This window comes from Haemaphysalis longicornis, unplaced genomic scaffold (genome assembly GCF_048455015.1).
Source record: "Haemaphysalis longicornis isolate Haplotype H1 unplaced genomic scaffold, Haemaphysalis longicornis Haplotype H1 scaffold_2, whole genome shotgun sequence".
NCBI classification, from domain to species: Eukaryota; Metazoa; Arthropoda; class Arachnida; order Ixodida; family Ixodidae; genus Haemaphysalis; species Haemaphysalis longicornis.
In genome coordinates this window covers 276,013,982-276,023,108 of record NW_027526295.1, presented here as the reverse complement: position 1 = coordinate 276,023,108, position 9,127 = coordinate 276,013,982, and the positions used below count along the sequence as shown (strand labels likewise).

At 44.1% G+C, this 9,127-nt stretch overlaps 2 non-coding genes across 2 annotated transcripts; both read right to left on the bottom strand.

Annotated features, from left to right (window-relative positions):
* Positions 1-1,181: 1,181 nt before the first annotated feature.
* Trnat-ugu (transfer RNA threonine (anticodon UGU)) lies at positions 1,182-1,253 on the bottom strand. Its single transcript has one exon. It is a non-coding gene; the product is annotated as a tRNA-Thr (tRNA).
* Positions 1,254-1,663: 410 nt separating this feature from the next.
* Positions 1,664-1,735, bottom strand: Trnat-ugu (transfer RNA threonine (anticodon UGU)). The gene has a single exon. It is a non-coding gene; the product is annotated as a tRNA-Thr (tRNA).
* Positions 1,736-9,127: the final 7,392 nt, after the last annotated feature.

The following is a 9,127-nucleotide window of genomic DNA, read 5'->3' as shown; positions in this document are numbered from 1 at the left end:
AGAGCTCTTGTAAATATAAACCCCCGCTTTAAAGTCGAGAGAGAAGCCGCTGTGGGGATAGCGTAATTGGTTAACGCACCGCACCGGTTATGCGGAGATGTGGGTTCGAGTCCCGCTCCCGGAAAACGGCGGATTTTTTCTCGACTTATATTTTCGCTTATTTATCAATGAATCAAAGAAACGTGACAAGCACACGTCATTCGGCCCTATTATATATTTCGAAAAAAGCCGAATAGCACTGGCAATGACGACTGCAACCTTGATATATATATAAATATATATATATATATATATATATATATATATATATATATAAGGTTAGTAGAGACAGAGACAAACGAGAAAGACTTAGAAAATAAAAATAAGTTTACTGACGTTTCAGGGAGAGGACTCCCTTTCTTCAGAGTACAAAATAAGCCCATGACAGGCTGGAGACGTTTGAGTCACGCCCCGGGGGTTGAAAAGAGGGTCCCCTTCTCCCCGTGTAGTCTGAGTGGCGCTGGCTACCACCCTCGAGCGTCAGATACAGTTGTGGTAAATATAAACACCCCTGAAAGTGAAGGAGAACACAGTCGCCCAGATAGCCGAATCGGTAAGGCATTCGAGATCTAATCGAAAGGCGTGGGTTCGGTCCCCACTCTGGGCGCGTGTTTTTCTTTCTTTCTTTCTCAGGTATTAATAAAAAAAAAATAAAAAAAATAATGTAACGTCACTAACGATAAAAATTGTCTAACCATTCCCCTATGCCTTCTTTGGCCTTGTAGACTGCCGGCATTTCTTTCTGTATATATATATATATATATATATATATATATATATATATATATATATATATATATATATATATATATATATATATATATATATATATATATATATATTTATATATATATATATATATATCATCATCATCACCAGCCTGTCTACGCCCCCTGCAGCGCTTGCCTTCTCTAGGGATCCACTCTGTTACCCTTAACGACCAGCGGTTATCTATATATATATATATATATATATATAGTAAGGAAATGAGGGGCTCGTTGAGGACATACAGAAAGATAGGGCAGCAGTCTACAACGCCAAAGGAGGCATAGGGGTGTGGTTAGGCTGTTTTCTATTTCACTACGATTAATGAAGTAAACATTTTTTTTAATATACAGAAGAAAGAAAGAAAGAAAAACACGTGCCCAGAGTGGGGACTGAACCCACGCCTTTCGATTACATGTCGAATGCCTTACCAATTCGGCTATCTGGGCGACTGTGTTCTCCTTCACTTTCTAGGCTATTTATATTTACTAGAAGTGTATCTGACGCTTGAGGGTGGTAGCCAGCGCCGCTCTGACTGCACGGGGAGAAGGGGACCTTCTTTTCAACCCCCGGGGCGTGACTCGAGCGTCTACAGCCTGTCATGAGCGGGTAACTGGCGGGAAGCCCTCTTATGCTACCTAGGCATCAAGGCTGCCAGAACCGAGACCCTCGCTAGGCTTTCGCAGAATAATATAGTAAGGAAATGAGGGGCTCGTTGAGGACATACAGAAAGATAGGGCAGCAGTCTACAACGCCAAAGGAGGCATAGGGGTGTGGTTAGGCTGTTTTCTATTTCACTACGATTAATGAAGTAAACATTTTTTTTAATATACAGAAGAAAGAAAGAAAGAAAAACACGTGCCCAGAGTGGGGACCGAACCCACGCCTTTCGATTACATGTCGAATGCCTTACCAATTCGGCTATCTGGGCGACTGTGTTCTCCTTCACTTTCTAGGCTATTTATATTTACTAGAAGTGTATCTGACGCTTGAGGGTGGTAGCCAGCGCCGCTCTGACTGCACGGGGAGAAGGGGACCTTCTTTTCAACCCCCGGGGCGTGACTCGAGCGTCTACAGCCTGTCATGAGCGGGTAACTGGCGGGAAGCCCTCTTATGCGGGAAGCCCCCTTACTATATTATTCTGCGAAAGCCTAGCGAGGGTCTCGGTTCTGGCAGCCTTGATGCCTAGGTAGCATGAGGGCTTCCCGCCAGTTACCCGCTCATGACAGGCTGTAGACGCTCGAGTCACGCCCCGGGGGTTGAAAAGAAGGTCCCCTTCTCCCCGTGCAGTCAGAGCGGCGCTGGTTACCACCCTCAAGCGTCAGATACACTTCTAGTAAATATAAATAGCCTAGAAAGTGAAGGAGAACACAGTCGCCCAGATAGCCAAATTGGTAAGGCATTCGACATGTAATCGAAAGGCGTGGGTTCGGTCCCCACTCTGGGCACGTGTTTTTCTTTCTTTCTTTCTTCTGTATATTAAAAAAAATGTTTACTTCATTAATCGTAGTGAAATAGAAAACAGCCTAACCACACCCCTATGCCTCCTTTGGCGTTGTAGACTGCTGCCCTATCTTTCTGTATATATATATATATATATATATATATATATCCCACCTGGCGGGCATTTTTTCTCCGCTTTCTTTCTTTCTTCCAAATTTTTTATCTGTTTCAATGACCTACCACAGCCTCCCCTTTGCTTTCCGAGGTTTTCTTGACTGCCAACCCTTATTTCTGTGTTATTTCTACGAGCCCCTCATTTCCTATTCTGCTATATATATATATATGATCGCACCATACCGGTATTCTGGAGGTCGTGGGTTCGGATCCCACCCGGCGGGCATTTTTTCACCAATTTCTTTCTGACTCAAAAAATTCATCTGTTTCTATGACCTACCACAACCTCCCCTTTGCTTTCCGAGGTTTTTTTGACTGCCAACCCTTATTTTCTGTCTTATTTCACCGAGCCCCTCATTTCCCATTTACTGATTCGCTATATATATATTGCCGCGAACCATACATTGGGTTTGTTTATTTGTGTTTTGCTTTTACCGCCCGGCTGCGCCGGTCTGCGTTATCTCTGCGCCAAAGGAAGCGCGTGTTCCATTCTTTCTTTCTGTGCCGCATGTGTTATCTGTTGTGATAGGGAGAGCATTCCGATCTAACGTGAACAGCCCAGAATAATCTTCTTGGATCTACTATGTTCTCGATGCGAATCGACGTTTCGAGAACCACGCGCACCGAAAGATAAAAAGCCTGCAGTGCGGACGCCGGGGCATTCGATTCGACGACACTCGCCTGTGCAAGTCACTGTGTTGACCGCTGCTTCGCCGCCTCTGTATTCTTTTGAGTTGTTAGGGGAGCACAAGTTCGCTCCAATAAACGTATTTCTCATTCAAGACAACTGCTTCGTCTTTGTCTTCGTGACAATATATATATATATATATATATATATATATATGGAAGATACAGAAAAGAACACTTAGAGAAACAGTTTCTCTAAAACTTATCAGGTTTAATAACATAGAAAACAGTACGACGTTCTGCGCCCAGACGCGGTCAGGTCGATTTACCCGTGCCGTCGAAGAATCGTACCCCTATCGCCCTTGACCAATATTTTTGGAGGTGGTGGAGGGAGAGGGGGGTAGTAGAGCCACTACAACCCACCCGCACAGGCTACGGGCCTGTGTCTTTGTTTTTGTTTGTTTCCTGATGTATTTTGTTTTTATGAAAATGTCATTGGGTTCCCTTGTGTCTTCACTGCCTTTATTTTGAGATAAATTACCATTTACTTTGCATGTATTTAAGGTTCATATTCTAGGGAGCACGGAGTATTTGAAGCTGATTTACAAATTTTTGACTGAACTTTCCTTGCATAAAATATGAGTACAGATCCCGCAAAAAAATGAACTTAAAATAATTAACTTCCGGGCTGAATCATAATGCAGCTTATACGCAGTGGGAAGGTTCTTCTTAGAACTGTGTTTTAACTCAAATCCGTGCTATTGGAATGACGGCAGTACTTTTATCGAGAAGGAAGAGGAATGAGTGTTGAGAGGCGTAGGGGGGGGGGGGTATGCATTTACTACGTCTACAATCCCATTGTCGATGCCACTGTTGATGATATACAAGCCGGTGCAGGCTAGCCAAAGTGCAAGCGTCATGCAAGCCTCTTTTTCCTGTAATATGACACAATATTTAAGCCTTGTTTTGACATACAAACCCCGAAAAATTCAAAACGATAGCAAGGCGTATAGGGCCTGCGTTCGCCGGTGGCAGCCAACTGGATGAAAGCGGATTCGGTAGTGTGCTTCTTCCAAAGGTTTTTTCAACAGTGTTCCTGCTTTTGATGGATGCTATTTGTCCAAATAGTCCCACTCTTCGCTCTTTCCACGAACAGAGCCGGAACCATAACGAAGGAGGTTTGTGAATCCTTCAAGCAGTGGCAAAGACAGAAATATATATATATATATATATATATATATATATATATATATATATATATATATATATATGTATATATATATATATATATATATATATATATATATATACATATATATATATATATATATATATATATATATATATATATATATATATATATATATATATATATATATATATTTGGGGGGAGGGGGTGTTATACGCCGCTATCAAAAAAAGCCTAAACGAAAAGCCAGTGCGCGAACGTAATTCAATTTTCATTTTATTATACAATTTTCTAATTTTTGTTTTTGCATTTTGAACAGCGTGAACGAAAAAAAAGGGTGAAATGAGGGGGATACAGAGGGGGAATGTACCGCTCAGAATATTTCGGGGGGTGCTCTGACACGGACCCCCCGTTTCTCCTTTCTACCCCCTGCTTTCAAGCAAAACCAGCTCACGTAAAATGTGAAATGTGTGCCACATTTCTTACACCATCCATCTCCCTATCTGCGGATACGCCATGGCTGCATGGGCCACCCGGCCTAATGAAGGGAGTACAATGGGGAGCGTACTAAGGGAATATAATTGATGCATAGTCAGCTCGAGAAGTTCTCCTATTCACACTTTTGCCGCAGCTTCCTTTATTGTTTTTCACGAGTTGGCGCAAGCTGATGTCTGCCCCCACGGCCGTCCCTACTATGGTTTCGTCATTTTCTCGAAACCTAGTTACTTTGGAAAAATTGTACAAATGTTTACAGAACCGTTCGCTAATTTGTTTCAGCGTTATATTTTGCTTTGACAAAACGCAAAATAACAAGCAGCTCTTCGAATTGGCCGATAAAGAGGTTTCTAATTAACTTCGCCCGCATGTCGGACCAGGTCCCGCTTCTAGAACGTCCTGTATTCTACGCAAGCAACCTTTGGATTATAGGGATGACAAATGGGGACCCTGGATTGCCGGGTTACCTCATTGTGCTGCCATCTCACTTAAGATCAGTAAATTAGGCGGCGTCGTTGTCGACCACAGTCGACCCTGCGCTTGCCGTTAAAGGAAGAAAGAGTGCTGGCGCTAAGGCCAGTGGCGCCCCAGAGCGGACTAAAAGAGAATCGCAGCGTTTCATCGACCACTTCGTAGATGGCCCTGTGTGCATGCCTGGCAAATTTCCCCCTCCTGACATCCACCGCACATTAGCGCTCTGCCCCTCGTGTCGGTGTTCCCTGAATGCCGCGGGGAGCACCGGGGCACCGACCTGCCATGGGCGGTTCCTATTATCTTTCGATTATAAACGACCCGCCACTTGCCGGCGTATTGATAGCGGCCGTAAGAAATGGCCCAACTTTGTGCGAACTTTATTCACGCCCCATCATAACTCTTAGCCTCGTCAACCGAGTCAGGCACACAGGCGGCAATTTTCGAGCCTTCTGCCTGGGAGAGAGAAACGCTTGGCTCGAATTGCTGAGTGCCACTTTTTGTCTCATGGGACAGAAGGTGTGCGGAAACGATGACAGCGTTGCGCACAGACAGTAACGCGTCGAGGCGTGGTCATAGTGGCTCTCTTCGTGGGAAGGGCGCCACCGCCTCCCCTTTTCCCCACTGCATGGAGGATATGACGAACTCCTCACGACCTCTCATTAGCTAAGAGTAGATCAAAGAAACGTGCGCGTGCCCACGTGCGTTTGGGTGTGTTGGAACACACCTGTCATCGCATTATCTTTCACCACCTGCTTCCGCAGTGAAGTGAATCATTTTTTTTTCAACTTATGGAAGTCTCCAAACATGCAAGACGCAAGAGCAAATGTAAGAGCATAGAAGTTTGGCCAATAGGAAGAACACAAAAATATACAGAAAAAAGTGAAAAAAAAAACGAAGTAAAGGGGATGTGTAGTGGTAACAGCGGTGGCAATTAACTTATCAGCTTTTCGACAAAATATTGCCAAGCTCAACGACAAGATTCATTGTGTTCTAGAAGTATTTGTATTTCCTTCAAAAAATCGCAAAAGTGCATGCTACCGGGATGGGGGAAAATGCAAAAAAAAAGTGAATAGATGGTTCGCCCGCACGCGCGCGCACGCACTAACGTACGAACGGAGAAAAAATGAAAGCGATACAAGTGTGCGGTAAAGAGGTTGGGACCATGCTGTGCATTTTGGCCCAAAGCACATCACCATAATTTAGCAATACAGCCAGAATAAAATTTGTATCTTTGGGAAATATATAAATCGACCGCTACTGTGCGCTGTAACATTTGAATGATTTTCGCGAAAATACTTCTATCAAAATATACCTGGGGTTTGCTTAGCTCACCCACTGAAATATATAAAGCAAAAATGTATCGCGCGTCAGTTTCCAAGAAGGCGTCGAAATGCGAAAACCGAGGCAAAAAACGAAAAAAAAAAATGGAGGCGAAAAGCGAAAACGCCCGTGTGTTGGAGATTGCGGCGCACGTTAAAGATCCCCAGGTGGTCTAAATTTATCCGGAGCCCTCCCCTACGGCGCGCCTCAGAGCCCAGCAGTTGTTTCAGCGCCTTAAGCACCAGGATCACTCACACTCCTGCAATGAGTTCGGCAGCGATGTGACTGCAATGTAACGCTCAGTGTCGGATTAGGAAATTTCGGGGCCCGGGGCTACGTACCTCTTTGGGGCCCATTGAGTTATTCTTTGGGCCTTAATGACTATGATGACGATAATCATGACTGGATTAAGACGCTGAAATCTTCGAATACCACATGTTACGCTAAATGGTCAGTGAAAAAATAAACATAATTTTAATGGTTTCCGGAAACTTATTTCCTAGTTTTCTTCGTAATATTATTCAAAGGTTTGGTACTGACCATAGGTCGGCGTACTCACTCGTGAGTACACTCATTTGTACTCAAACTCACGAGTGAGTACGATGATGAGTGATCACACACCCAGAAAAAAACAGTGAGTATGATGACGAGTGAGTACACAGTACACTACTCATGAGTACAGTATTCATGAGTATGAGTACTCATGAGTATGAGTACTCATGAGTACACAGTACTCATGAGTACACAGTACTCATGAGTATACAGTACTCATGAGTACACAGCACTCATGAGTACAATACTCATGAATACTGTTTTTGCGAGTGCTTGCACTCTTGAGTATATGCACTACTGAGTACAGTAGTGCAAGCAAGAAAACGGACGACAAAAGCTGCCACCCGAAGACACGAAGAAAAACGCAGTTTACGGGCACGGCCGCACCGACAAGCCCCGAGCTCCCCTCATCCCGACCCGGCCTCAGAACAAGAGGAGACGCCAGACGCAACGCAAGTGCTTACGTTCCGTTTCGCTTTCTCACACGTACTTGCCTTCGCGCAGTAAGTCGCCCAACGACAGTGCACCGCGTCAGACGTTTTCCTCCTCTGTCCTGATTTATATGTAACCTGTGTTTTTCTAACCAATTAAACAATTTATTTTTTCTACTTAGTCTTTCATTCGAGCTACGACCTAGCTAACAGTGCAGATAAGTTGATTATTCGTGAGTAATACAAATTGAGTACTCATGAGTACAGATTGAGTACTCATGAGTGAAGAATGAGTAGTACTCACGAGTGCAGAATGAGTAGTACTCATGAGTAGTACTCATGAGCAGTAGTACTCATTGAGTACTCATATGAGTACAGATTGAGTACTCATGAGTACAGAGTGAGTACTCATGAGTACAGAGTGAGTACTCATGAGTACAGATTCAGTACTCATGAGTACAGATTGAGTACGAATACTCGTGAGGACAAATGAGTTTGAGTACAAGTGAGTACGATTACAAATGGGTATTTGATGAGTGAGTACGAGTGATTTTGTGATCAGACGAACTTTTTGAGTCTGAGTTTGATTGAGTACAGCGTGAATGAAAAAAAATTGTGATTGAGTTTGAGTGAGTTCTTTCTGTTTTGCCGACCTATGGTACTGACTACAGTGACGGGGCCCGTCGCTTTAAAATCTGCACTGCAGTGACGGGGCCACCAAAAGTTCCGTCCAGAGGAAACGAAACTCGCGTTGAGAGCAGTCTCTCTTGATTTTTACCCAACCGGCCAAACCGCTACCGCTCACTGACTAGCCAGAATCACTGATAATTATTAATCATTATTATTAATTACAGATGGTCCGACTAACTCTAGCTCTATCCGAACGGATCTCCAAGCCGCCACCCGACGCCCGCTTCACAATATTTCAGCGAGAGCAGTCGGTCTTGATTTTTACCTAACCGGCCAAACCGCTTCCGCTCACTGACTAGCCAGAGTCACTGTTAATTATTAATCACTGGTAATAATTACAGGAGATCGGGCGTAACTAGCAATGGCTACGTCGGCCTTGGCTCCAGTGAGCGGGAGCGGTTCGGCCGCTTGAGTAAAAAACCAAGACCGACTGCTCTCACCGCGTGAAAATTTATTTGCTGTTACAAAACGCTAACCACACGGCCACACACACACACACACATACAAAACAAAAAAAAAATAAAAAAACACGACGCGAGAATCGAACCACGGACTACAACGTCCGTGGTCAGCGGCTGAACCACTGCACCAAATCCCACAACGAGGAACGGTGGCTAATCGGCTGGTTTTGATTTTGTTATATTGAGGGGGCCCCGTCACTGTAGTGTAAATTTTAAAGTGACGGGGCCCCGTCACTCTAGTGCAGATTTTAAAGTGACGGGGTCCCGTCACTGTAGCGCAGATTTTAAAGTGACGGGGCCCCGTCACTGTAGTCAGTACCTAAAGGTTTATAACCTGATGTGCACTTCAGTATGGTTTATTCGCTAGTCCATCACAAACTCACAATAATCGAAATGCCGCATTTGCACGCATGACCGGCCAAAGAACGGGAGAGCATTTTCTTCGAAAGAAACACTGTAATCCTTGT